General features: G+C 45.8%; 4 non-coding genes across 4 annotated transcripts; all 4 read right to left on the minus strand.

The window, feature by feature from the left end:
- Window positions 1–808: 808 nt before the first annotated feature.
- On the minus strand, window positions 809–879 carry trnag-ccc (transfer RNA glycine (anticodon CCC)). The gene has a single exon. It is a non-coding gene; the product is annotated as a tRNA-Gly (tRNA).
- A 4,355-nt stretch (window positions 880–5,234) lies between these two features.
- Window positions 5,235–5,305, minus strand: trnag-ccc (transfer RNA glycine (anticodon CCC)). Its single transcript has one exon. It is a non-coding gene; the product is annotated as a tRNA-Gly (tRNA).
- Window positions 5,306–9,659: 4,354 nt separating this feature from the next.
- Window positions 9,660–9,731, minus strand: trnag-ccc (transfer RNA glycine (anticodon CCC)). The gene has a single exon. It is a non-coding gene; the product is annotated as a tRNA-Gly (tRNA).
- A 2,096-nt stretch (window positions 9,732–11,827) lies between these two features.
- Window positions 11,828–11,898, minus strand: trnag-gcc (transfer RNA glycine (anticodon GCC)). Its single transcript has one exon. It is a non-coding gene; the product is annotated as a tRNA-Gly (tRNA).
- Window positions 11,899–13,060: the final 1,162 nt, after the last annotated feature.

The following is a 13,060-nucleotide window of genomic DNA, read 5'->3' on the forward strand; positions in this document are numbered from 1 at the left end:
CACAGCATCAATTGCGGGTAGGCGTCCACCTGAAATCTATTTGCTTCTGTGCTTTTCTCAGTGATACACAGTCAGAGAAAAGTCGTCGGGATATTGAATAATCAGCACCAAAATATCAAGGACAACACAAAGGAAATAGCAATGCAGTGCTTGAGACAAAGACTCAAACACATACACGAACACAGATGTGTGCTCACTTTGTGTGGGTATGTCTCAGATATCCATATGATTCATGGAAGCTTGCAGCACAGTGTGAGGCCATTCGGCCAATCGTGCCAGTGCTGTCCCCTTGAAAGTTCAGACGTGCTTTCTCCCGCTGTTATCTGCATTTCCCTGTCCTCTCTCGTTCCGCAGTGCCCCGCACAAAAGACAACCAGAAGGAGAACACTATGCTAACGGGGAATTGATGCAGGAGGTTTTTATACAGTTCCTCACCGTTTAAAATTATTTCAGGTTCAATTTTTCGCTGTTGATCTTTTTCAAGGAGCACGTTAAGGTGCTGCTCAAAGGTTTAAAATTGGGGATGTTAAAATTCCTCCCCGTCGGGGAATTTCACCCCGGTCTCCCGCGTGACAGGTGGGGATACTCACAACTACACTAACGAGGAAGTGAGCAATGTCATGTCTGTCAGAGTAAGATTCGAGCCTGTTACACAGGAACAGAATGCCATTCAGCCCCTGAAAGCTGTTGCACAGGCAACAGGAGCAGAACAATCATACCCTTGTCCCAGTTGCACAGATACAGCTAATATATTATTTATGCTCAAGTGATGTGTTTGCTATGAAATGAATTGTTTAAAATGTTAACTTGCATTGGCCGGGAATCGAACCCGGGTCACCCGCGTGGGAAGCGAGAATTCTACCCCTGAACCACCAAAGCACGCCGAGTTAACAAATTCTATTTTCTGGTAGCTACAATTTATTTTTGGCTTTTGTTAATACAAGCGGGGACACTGCGTTGACATAAAAAGCTAAATGCAGCAGATACTGCATCTGGAATTGTTGACTAAATGCTGGAAACACTTCGAAGGTCCTGGAAGATCTGTGGACAGGGAATTACAGGGTTAACCTCTCAGGTGCATGAGCTCACGGCAGAGCTAAGATTTTGCACTTTTCTAGGTGCCGTGGGAGTTTCCTTCCAACGTTGTTTAGCTGCTCAAAAATTACATAATTAAGAAACTAACCTTCCCCAAAAGAATAAATAGGAGCAGGATTGGGCCATTCGGCCCCTCAAGCCCCTCCATTTAATAAGTTCGTGGCTGATGAGATCTTCGACACAACGCAACTTTTCCGCCCGCTCCCCATAACTCTTGACTCCGTGACACACAGAACTCGTTTGACGTCTTACAGTGTGGCCCGAGGGAGAAGCGACTTCAGTTATGTTGATGGTGTGGACAAGCTGGAATTGCTTTCCTCTGGAGGCTAAGAGGAAATTTAATAAAGGCTTGCAAAATTACAATGGCTTTTGATAGAGGAAATAAAGACAACCGCTTTCCAATGGCAGGAGGGATGGTAACCAAAGGTAGAATTGTCTTATGCAGCGAATGTTAAGGCCTCATGAATATCAGGATAAGTTATCACGGCCCAGGTACTCTGTCATTCGAGTCTTGCACACGTAGCTAATGTGGCATTCTTCACACTGGCAATGAGTTGACTGATAGCCGTGCTGTGATCAGCTAACCTTGTTAGGGAGATGCAGTCGGCAAAATAATACATGGAAGGCGGGTAATAACCGTGACTGTTCTGACACTGTGAGGTACACATAAATGTGGGCATTTAAGGTGTCTTGTTCCCAATGTCATTTCCTGCTGACTTTGAAACAGCAGGCATTTTACAGAAGGCAAGGAAGTGAATGTTGCACCTCGGTACCGAATGTTGCGCTGCTGACTGTTGAGGCAACAGCAGCGTGGAAAGTTGAAAGGTTGATGAGGTGCAAGCATTGTTTCGCGCGGGTGCTTTGATTGCTGGCATTTCAAACAGCTAGAAAAAGCATTGGTTCCGTGACCGGGAATCGAACCCGGGCCGCGGCGGTGAAAGCACCGAATCCTAACCACTAGACCACCCGGGAAGCTCCGAAAAGCATCCTGCCAGCAGGCAGAACAATGCAGTCTTTCCTCCTTGCTGCTTTGAAATTCAGGTCACTATCGCGCCAGGCAAACTTTTCGTACAAGATGTCATTTTTTAGGCGAGATCACAAACGACATGTTCAAGAAACCACAGCATCAATTGCGGGTAGGCGTCCACCTGAAATTTATTTGCTTCTGTGCTTTTCTCAGTGATACACAGTCAGAGAAAAGTCGTCGGGATATTGAATAATCAGCACCAAAATATCAAGGACAACACAGAGGAAATAGTAATGCACTGCTTGAGACAAAGACTCAAACACATACACGAACACAGATGTGTGCTCACTTTGTGTGGGTATGTCTCAGATATCCATATGATTCATGGAAGCTTGCAGTACAGTGTGAGGCCATTCGGCCAATCGTGCCAGTGCTGTCCCCTTGAAAGACCAGACGTGCTTTCTCCCGCTGTTATCTACATTTCCCTGTCCTCTCTCGTTCCGCAGTGCCCCGCACAAAAGACAACCAGTAGGAGAACACTATGCTAACGAGTAATTGATGCAGGAGCTTTTTATACAGTTCCTCACCGTTTAAAATTATTTTGGGTTCAATTTTTCGCTGTTGATCTTTTCCAAGGAGCACGTTAAGGTGCTGCCCAAAGGTTTAAAATTGGGGATGTTAAAATTCCTCCCCGTCGGGGAATTTCACCCCGGTCTCCCGCGTGACAGGTGGGGATACTCACAACTATACTAACGAGGAAGTGAGCAATGTAATGTCTGTCAGAGTAAGAATCGAGCCTGTTACACAGGAACAAGATGCCATTCAGCCCCTGAAAGCTATTGCACAGGAACAGGAGCAGAACATTCATACCCTCGATCCAGTTGCACAGATGCAGCTAATATATTATTTATGCTCAAGTGATGTGTTTGCTATGAAATGAATTGTTTAAAATGTTATCCTGCATTGGCCGGGAATCGAACCCGGGTCCCCCGCGTGGCAGGCGAGAATTCTACTCCTGAACCATCAATGCACGCCGAGTTAACAAATTCCATTTTCTGTTAGCTACAATTTATTTTTGGCTGTTGTTAATACAAGCGGGGACACTGCGTTAACATAAAAAGCAAAATGCAGCAGATACTGCATCTGGAATTGTTGACTAAATGCTGGAAACACTTCGAAGGTCCTGGAAGATCTGTGGACAGAGAATCACAGGGTTAACCTCTCAGTTGCATGAGCTCACGGCAGAGCTAAGATTTTGCACTTTTCTAGGTGCCGTGGGAGTTTCCTTCCAACTTTGTTTAGCTGCTCAAAAATTACATCATTAAGAAACTAACCTTCCCCAAAAGAATAAATAGGAGCAGGATTGGGCCATTCGGCCCCTCGAGCCCCCCCATTTAATAATTTCGTGGCTGATGAGATCTTCGACACAACGCAACTTTTCCGCCCGCTCCCCATAACCCTTGACTCCCCGACATAGAGAATTCGTTTGACGTCTTACAGTGTGGCCCGAGGGACAAGCGACTTCAGTTATGTTGATGGTGTGCACAAGCTGGAATTGCTTTCCTCTGGAGGCTAAGAGGAAATTTAATAAAGGCTTTCAAAATTAAAATGGGTTTTGATAGACGAAATAAAGACAAACGCTTTCCAATGGCAGGAGGGATGGTAACCAGAGGTAGAATTGTCTTATGCAGCGAATGTTAAGGCCTCATGAATATCAGGATAAGTTATCACGGCCCAGGTACTCTGTCATTCGAGTCTTGCACACGTAGCTAATGTGGCATTCTTCACACTGGCAATGAGTTGACTGATAGCCGTGCTGTGATCAGCTAAGTTTGTTAGGGAGATGCAGTCGGCAAAATAATACATGGAAGGCGGATAATAACCGTGACTGTTCTGACACTGTGAGGTACACATAAATGTGGGCATTTAAGGTGTCTTGTTCCCAATGCCATTTCCTGCTGACTTTGAAACAGCAGGCATTTTACAGAAGGCAAGGAAGTGAATGTTGCACCTCGGTACCGAATGTTGCGCTGCTGACTGTTGAGGCAAAAGCAGCGTGGAAAGTTGAAAGGTTGATGAGGTGCAAGCATTGTTTCGCGCGGGTGCTTTGATTGCTGGCATTTCAAACAGCCAGAAAAAGCACTGGTTCTTTGACCGGGAATCGAACCCGGGCCGCGGCGGTGAAAGCGCCGAATCCTAACCACTAGACCACCAGGGAAGCTGCGGAAAGCATCCTGCCAGCAAGCAGAACAATGCAGTCTTTCCTCCTTGCTGCTTTGAAATTCAGGTCACAATCGCGCCAGGCAAACTTTTCGTACAAGATTTCATTTTTTAGGCGAGATCACAAACGACATGTTCAAGAAACCACAGCATCAATTGCGGGTAGGCGTCCACCTGAAATCTATTTGCTTCTGTGCTTCTCTCAGTGTTACACAGTCAGAGAAAAGTCGTCGGGATATTGAATAATCAGCACCAAAATATCAAGGACAACACAGAGGAAATAGCAATGCACTGCTTGAGACAAAGACTCAAACACATACACGAACACAGATGTGTGCTCACTTTGTGTGGGTATGTCTCAGATATCCATATGATTCATGGAAGCTTGCAGTACAGTGTGAGGACATTCCGCCAATCGTGCCAGTGCTGTCCCCTTGAAAGATCAGACGTGCTTTCTCCCGCTGTTATCTGCATTTCCCTGTCCTCTCTCGTTCCGCGGTGGCCCGCACAAAAGACAACCAGAAGGAGAACACTATGCTAACGAGGAATTGATGCAGGAGGTTTTTATACAGTTCCTCACCGTTTAAAATTATTTTAGGTTCAATTTTTCGCTGTTGATCTTTTCCAAGGAGCACGTTAAGGTGCTGCCCAAAGGTTTAAAATTGGGGATGTTAAAATTCCTCCCCGTCGGGGAATTTCACCCCTGTCTCCCGCGTGACAGGTGGGGATACTCACAACTTTCCAAACGAGGAAGTGAGCAATGTAATGTCTGTCAGAGTAAGAACCGAGCCTGTTACACAGGAACAGGATGCCATTCAGCCCCTGAAAGCTGTTGCACAGAAACAGGAGCAGAACATTCATACCCTTGATCCAGTTGCACAGATGCAGCTAATATATTATTTATGCTCAAGTGATGTGTTTGCAATGAAATGAATTGTTTAAAATGTTAACCTGCATTGGCCGGGAATCGAACCCGGGTCACCCGCGTGGGAAGCGAGAATTCTACCCCTGAACCACCAATGCACGCCGAGTTAACAAATTCTATTTTCTGGTAGATACAATTTATTTTTGGCTTTTGTTAATACAAGCGGGGACACTGCGTTGACATAAAAAGCTAAATGCAGCAGATACTGCATCTGGAATTGTTGACTAAATGCTGGAAACAATTCGAAGGTCCTGGAAGATCTGTGGACAGGGAATTACAGGGTTAACCTCTCAGGTGCATGAGCTCACGGCAGAGCTAAGATTTTGCACTTTTCTAGGTGCCGTGGGAGTTTCCTTCCAACGTTGTTTAGCTGCTCAAAAATTACATAATTAAGAATCTAACCTTCCCCAAAAGAATAAATAGGAGCAGGATTGGGCCATTCGGCCCCTCGAGCCCCGCCATTTAATAAGTTCGTGGCTGATGAGATCTTCGACACAACGCAACTTTTCCGCCCGCTCCCCATAACTCTTGACTCCCCGACATACAGAACTCGTTTGACGTCTTACAGTGTGGCCCGAGGGACAAGCGACTTCAGTTATGTTGATGGTGTGGACAAGCTGGAATTGCTTTCCTCTGGAGGCTAAGAGGAAATTTAATAAAGGCTTGCAAAATTACAATGGCTTTTGATAGAGGAAATAAAGACAACCGCTTTCCAATGGCAGGAGGGATGGTAACCAAAGGTAGAATTGTCTTATGCAGCGAATGTTAAGGCCTCATGAATATCAGGATAAGTTATCACGGCCCAGGTACTCTGTCATTCGAGTCTTGCACACGTAGCTAATGTGGCATTCTTCATACTGGCAATGAGTTGACTGATAGCCGTGCTGTGATCAGCTAACCTTGTTAGGGAGATGCAGTCGGCAAAATAATACATGGAAGGCGGGTAATAACCGTGACTGTTCTGACACTGTGAGGTACACATAAATGTGGGCATTTAAGGTGTCTTGTTCCCAATGTCATTTCCTGCTGACTTTGAAACAGCAGGCATTTTACAGAAGGCAAGGAAGTGAATGTTGCACCTCGGTACCGAATGTTGCGCTGCTGACTGTTGAGGCAACAGCAGCGTGGAAAGTTGAAAGGTTGATGAGGTGCAAGCATTGTTTCGCGCGTGTGCTTTGATTGCTGGCATTTCAAACAGCCAGAAAAAGCATTGGTTCCCTGACCGGGAATCGAACCCGGGCCGCGGCAGTGAAAGCGCCGAATCCACCCACTAGACCACCCGGGAAGGTGCGAAAAGCATCCTGCCAGCAGGCAGAACAATGCAGTCTTTCCTCCTTGCTGCTTTGAAATTCAGGTCACTATCGCGCCAGGCAAACTTTTCGTACAAGATGTCATTTTTTAGGCGAGATCACAAACGACATGTTCAAGAAACCACAGCATCAATTGCGGGTAGGCGTCCAACTGAAATTTATTTGCTTCTGTGCTTTTCTCAGTGATACACAGTCAGAGAAAAGTCGTCGGGATATTGAATAATCAGCACCAAAATATCAAGGACAACACAGAGGAAATAGTAATGCACTGCTTGAGACAAAGACTCAAACACATACACGAACACAGATGTGTGCTCACTTTGTGTGGGTATGTCTCAGATATCCATATGATTCATGGAAGCTTGCAGTACAGTGTGAGGCCATTCGGCCAATCGTGCCAGTGCTGTCCCCTTGAACGATCAGACGTGCTTTCTCCCGCTGTTATCTGCATTTCCCTGTCCTCTCTCGTTCCGCAGTGCCCCGCACAAAATACAACCAGAAGGAGAACACTATGCTAACGAGGAATTGATGCAGGAGGTTTTTATACAGTTCCTCACCGTTTAAAATTATTTTAGGTTCAATTTTTCGCTGTTGATCTTTTCCAACGAGCACGTTGATGTGCTACCCAAAGGTTTAAAATTGGGGATGTTAAAATTCCTCCCCGTCGGGGAATTTCACCCCGGTCTCCCGCGGGACAGGTGGCGATACTCACAACTATACTAACGAGGAAGTGAGCAATGTAATGTCTGTCAGAGTAAGAATCGAGCCTGTTACACAGGAACAGGATGCCATTCAGCCCCTGAAAGCTGTTGCACAGGAACAGGAGCAGAACATTCATACCCTCGATCCAGTTGCACAGATGCAGCTAATATATTATTTATGCTCAAGTGATGTGTTTGCTTTGAAATGAATTGTTTAAAATGTTAACCTGCACTGGCCGGGAATCGAACCCGGGTCACCCGCGTGGGAGGAGAGAATTCTACTCCTGAACCACCAATGTACGCCGACTTCAAAAATTCCATTTTCTGGTAGCTACAATTTATTTTTGGCTTTTGTTAATACAAGCAGGGACACTGCGTTAACATAAAAAGCTAAATGCAGCAGATACTGCATCTGGAATTGTTGACTAAATGCTGGAAACACTTCGAAGGTCCTGGAAGATCTGTGGACAGCGAATTACAGGGTTAACCTCTCAGGTGCATGAGCTCACGGCAGAGCTAAGATTTTGCACTTTTCTAGGTGCCGTGGGAGTTTCCTTCCAACGTTGTTTAGCTGCTCAAAAATTACATAATTAAGAAACTTACCTTCCCCAAAAGAATAAATAGGAGCAGGATTGGGCCATTCGGCCCCTCGAGCCACGCCATTTAATAATTTCGTGGCTGATGAGATCTTCGACACAACGCAACTTTTCCGCCCGCTCCCCATAACCCTTGACTCCCCGACATACAGAACTCGTTTGACGTCTTACAGTGTGGCCCGAGGGACAAGCGACTTCAGTTATGTTGATGGTGTGGACAAGCTGGAATTGCTTTCCTCTGGAGGCTAAGAGGAAATTTAATAAATGCTTGCAAAATTACAATGGCTTTTGATAGAGGAAATAAAGACAACCGCTTTCCAATGGCAGGAGGGATGGTAACCAGAGGCAGAATTGTCTTATGCAGCGAATGTTAAGGCCTCATGAATATCAGGATAAGTTATCTCGGCCCAGGTACTCTGTCATTCGAGTCTTGCACACGTAGCTAATATGGCATTTTTCACACTGGCAATGAGTTGACTGATAGCCGTGCTGTGATCAGCTAAGTTTGTTAGGGAGATGCAGTCGGCAAAATAATACATGGAAGGCGGATAATAACCGTGACTGTTCTGACACTGTGAGGTACACATAAATGTGGGCATTTAAGGTGTCTTGTTCCCAATGTCATTTCCTGCTGACTTTGAAATAGCAGGCATTTTACAGAAGGCAAGGAAGTGAATGTTGCACCTCGGTACCGAATGTTGCGCTGCTGACTGTTGAGGCAACAGCAGCGTGGAAAGTTGAAAGGTTGATGAGGTGCAAGCATTGTTTCGCGCGGGTGCTTTGATTGCTGGCATTTCAAACAGCCAGAAAAAGCACTGGTTCCCTGACCGGGAATCGAATCGGGCCGCGGCGGTGAAAGCGCCGAATCCTAACCACTAAACCACCAGGGAAGCTGCGGAAAGCATCCTGCCAGCAAGCAGAACAATGCAGTCTTTCCTCCTTGTTGCTTTGAAATTCAGGTCAGTATCGCGCCAGGCAAACTTTTCGTACAAGATGTCATTCTTTAGGCGAGATCACAAACGACATGTTCAAGAAACCACAGCATCAATTGCGGGTAGGCGTCCACCTGAAATCTATTTGCTTCTGTGCTTTTCTCAGTGATACACAGTCAGAGAAAAGTCGTCGGGATATTGAATAATCAGCACCAAAATATCAAGGACAACACAGAGGAAATAGTCATGCACTGCTTGAGACAAAGACTCAAACACATACACGAACACAGATGTGTGCTCACTTTGTGTGGTTATGTCTCAGATATCCATATGATTCATGGAAGCTTGCAGTACAGTATGAGGCCATTCGGCCAATCGTGCCAGTGCTGTCCCCTTGAAAGATCAGACTTGCTTTCTCCCGCTGTTATCTGCATTTCCCTGTCCCCTCTCGTTCCGCAGTGCCCCGCACAAAAGACAAACAGAAGGAGAACACTATGCTAACGAGGAATTGATGCAGGAGCTTTTTATACAGTTCCTCACCGTTTCAAATTATTTTAGGTTCAATTTTTCGCTGTTGATCTTTTCCAAGGAGCACGTTAAGGTACTGCCCAAAGGTTTAAAATTGGGGATGTTAAAATTCCTCCCCGTCGGTGAATTTCACCCCGGTCTCCCGCGTGACAGGTGGGGATACTCACAACTATACTAACGAGGAAGTGAGCAATGTAATGTCTGTCAGAGTAAGAATCGAGCCTGTTACACAGGAACAGGATGCCATTCAGCCCCTAGAAAGCTGTTGCACAGGAGCAGGAGCAGAACATTCATACCCTTGATCCAGTTGCACAGATACAGCTAATATATTATTTATGCTCAAGTGATGTGTTTGCTATGAAATGAATTGTTTAAAATGTTAACCTGCATTGGCCGGGAATCAGAACCCGGGTCACCCGCGTGGGAGGCGAGAATTCTACCCCTGAACCACCAATGCACGCCAAGATAACAAATGCCATTTTCTGGCAGCTACAATTTATTTTTGGCTTTTGTTAATACAAGCGGGGACACTGCGTTAACAGAAAAAGCTAAATGCAGCAGATACTGCATCTGGAATTGTTGACTAAATGCTGGAAACACTTCGAAGGTCCTGGAAGATCTGTGGACAGAGAATTACAGGGTTAACCTCTCAGGTGCATGAGCTCACGGCAGAGCTAAGATTTTGCACTTTTCTAGGTGCCGTGGGAGTTTCCTTCCAACGTTGTTTAGCTGCTCAAAAATTACATAATTAAGAAACAAACCTTCCCCAAAAGAATAAATAGGAGCAGGATTGGGCCATTCGGCCCCTCGAGCCCTGCCATTTAATAATTTCGTGGCTGATGAGATCTTCGACACAACGCAACTTTTCCGCCCGCTCCCCATAACCCTTGACTCCCCGACATACAAAACTCGTTTGACGTCTTACAGTGTGGCCCGAGGGATAGTGTGGAGAAGCTGGGGTTGCTTTCCTCTGGAGGCTAAGAGGAAATTTAATAGAGGCTTGCAAAATTACAATAGGTTTGATAGAGGAAATAAAGACAAACGCTTTCCAATGGCAGGAGGGATGGTAACCAGAGATAGAATTGTCTTAAGCAGCGAATGTTAAGGCCTCAGGAATATCAGGATAAGTTATCACGGCCCAGTTACTCTGTCATTCGAGTCTTGCACACGTTGCTAATGTTGCATTTTTCACACTGGCAATGAGTTGACTGATAGCCGTGCTGTGATCAGCTAAGTTTGTTGGGGAGATGCAGTCGGCAAAATAATACATGGAAGACGGATAATAACCGTGACTGTTCTGACACTGTGAGGTACACATAAATGTGGGCATTTAAAGTGTCTTGTTCCCAACGTCATTTCCTGCTGACTTTAGAACAGCAGGCATTTTTTTGAAGGCAAGGAAGCGAATGCTGCACCTCGGTACCGAATGATGCGCTGCTGACTGCTGAGGCAACAGCAGCGGTGTGGAAAATTGAAAAGTTGGTGAGGTGCAAGTATTGTTTCGCGGGGGTGCTTTGATTGCTGGCATTTCAAACAGCCAGAAAACGCACTGGTTCCCTGACCGGGAATCGAACCCGGTCCGCGGCGGTGAAAGCGCCGAATCCTATCCACTAGACCACCAGGGAAGCTGCGAGAAGCGTCCTGCCAGCAAGCAGAACAAGGCAGTCTTTCCTCCTTGCTGCTTTGAAATTCAGGTCATTTTCACGCCAGGCAAACTTTTCGTACAAGATGACATTTTTCAGGAAACCACAGCATCAAGTGCGTGTAGGCGTCCACCTGAAATCTATTTGCTTCTGCGCTTTTCTCAGAGATACACAGTCAGAGAAAAGCCGTCGGGATATTGAATAATCAGCACCAAAATATCAAGGACAATACAGAGGAAACAGTAATGCACTGCTTGAGACAAAGACTCAAACACATGCACGAACACAGATGTGTGCTCACTTTGTGTGAGTATGTCTCAGATATCCATATGATTCACGGAGGCGTGCAGTACAGTGTGAGGCCATTCGGCCAATCGTGCCAGTGCTGTCCACTTGAAAGATCAGACGTGCTTTCTCCCGCTGTTATCTGCATTTCCCTGTCCTCTCTCGTTCCGCAGTGCCCCGCACAAAAGACAAACAGAAGGTGAAGACTATGCTAACGAGGAATTGATGCAGGAGGTTTTTATACAGTAATCACCGTTTAAAATTATTTTAGGTTCAATCTTTCGCTGTTGATCTTTTCCAAGGAGCGCTTTAAGGTGCTCCAAAACGTTTAAAATTGGGGATGTTAAAATTCCTTCCCGTCGGGGAATTTCACCCCGGTCTCCCGCGTGACAGGCGGGGATACTCACAACGAGACTAACGAGGAAGTGAGCAATGTAATGTCTGTCAGAGTAAGAATCGAGCCTGTTACACAGGAACAGGATGCCATTCAGCCCCTCAAAGCTGTTGCACAGGAACAGGAGCAGAACATTCATACCCTTGATACAGTTGCACAGGTACAGCTAATAAATTATTTATGCTCATGTGATGTGTTTGCTATGAAATGAATTGTTAAAAAAAATTAGCCTGCATTGGCCGGGAATCGAACCCGGGTCTCCCGCGTGGCAGGCGAGAATTCTACCCCTGAACCACCAATGCACGCCGACTTAATAGGTTCTATTTTCTGGTAGCTACAATTTATTTTTGACTTTTGTTAATACAAGCGGGGACACTGCGTTAACATAAAAAGCAATATGCAGCAGATACTGCATCTGGAATTGTTGATTAAATGCTGGAAACACTTCGAAGGTCCTGGAAGATCTGTGGACAGAGAAACACAGGGTTAACCTCTCAGGTGCATGAGCTCTCGGCAGAGCTAAGATTTTGCACTTTTCGACGTCCCGTGGGAGTTTCCTTCCAACGTTGTTTAGCTGCACAAAAATTACATAATTAAGAAACTAACCTTCCCCAAAAGAATAAATAGGAGCAGGATTGGGCCATTCGGCCCCTCGAGCCCGCCATTTAATAAGTTCGTGGCTGATGAGATCTTCGACACAACGCAACTTTGCCGCCCGTTCCCCATAACCTTTGACTCCCCTGTAGCTGAAATATATGTCTATCAGACATACAGAACCCGTTTGACGTCTTACAGTGTGGCCCGAGGGATAGTGTGGAGAAGCTGGGGTTGCTTTCCTCTGGAGGCTAAGAGGAAATTTAATAGAGGCTTGCAAAATTACAATGGGTTTGATAGAGGAAATAAAGACAAACGCTTTCCAATGGCAGGAGGGATGGTAACCAGAGATAGAATTGTCTTAAGCAGCGAATGTTAAGGCCTCAGGAATATCAGGATAAGTTATCACGGCCCAGTTACTCTGTCATTCGAGTCTTGCACACGTTGCTAATGTGGCATCTTTCACACTGGCAATGAGTTGACTGATAGCCGTGCTGTGATCAGCTAAGTTTGTTGGGGAGATGCAGTCGGCAAAATAATACATGGAAGACGGATAATAACCGTGACTGTTCTGACACTGTGAGGTACACATAAATGTGGGCATTTAAAGTGTCTTGTTCCCAACGTCATTTCCTGCTGACTTTAGAACAGCAGGCATTTTATAGAAGGCAAGGAAGCGAATGCTGCACCTCGGTACCGAATGATGCGCTGCTGACTGCTGAGGCAACAGCAGCGGTGTGGAAAATTGAAAGGTTGGTGTGGTGCAAGTATTGTTTCGCGGGGGTGCTTTGATTGCTGGCATTTCAAACAGCCAGAAAACGCACTGGTTTCCTGACCGGGAATCGAACCCGGGACGCGGCGATTGAAAGC

This window comes from Somniosus microcephalus, unplaced genomic scaffold (assembly GCF_052327205.1).
Source record: "Somniosus microcephalus isolate GS21.2 unplaced genomic scaffold, FLI_Smic_1.0 unresolved_chr8, whole genome shotgun sequence".
Taxonomy (NCBI): domain Eukaryota; kingdom Metazoa; phylum Chordata; class Chondrichthyes; order Squaliformes; family Somniosidae; genus Somniosus; species Somniosus microcephalus.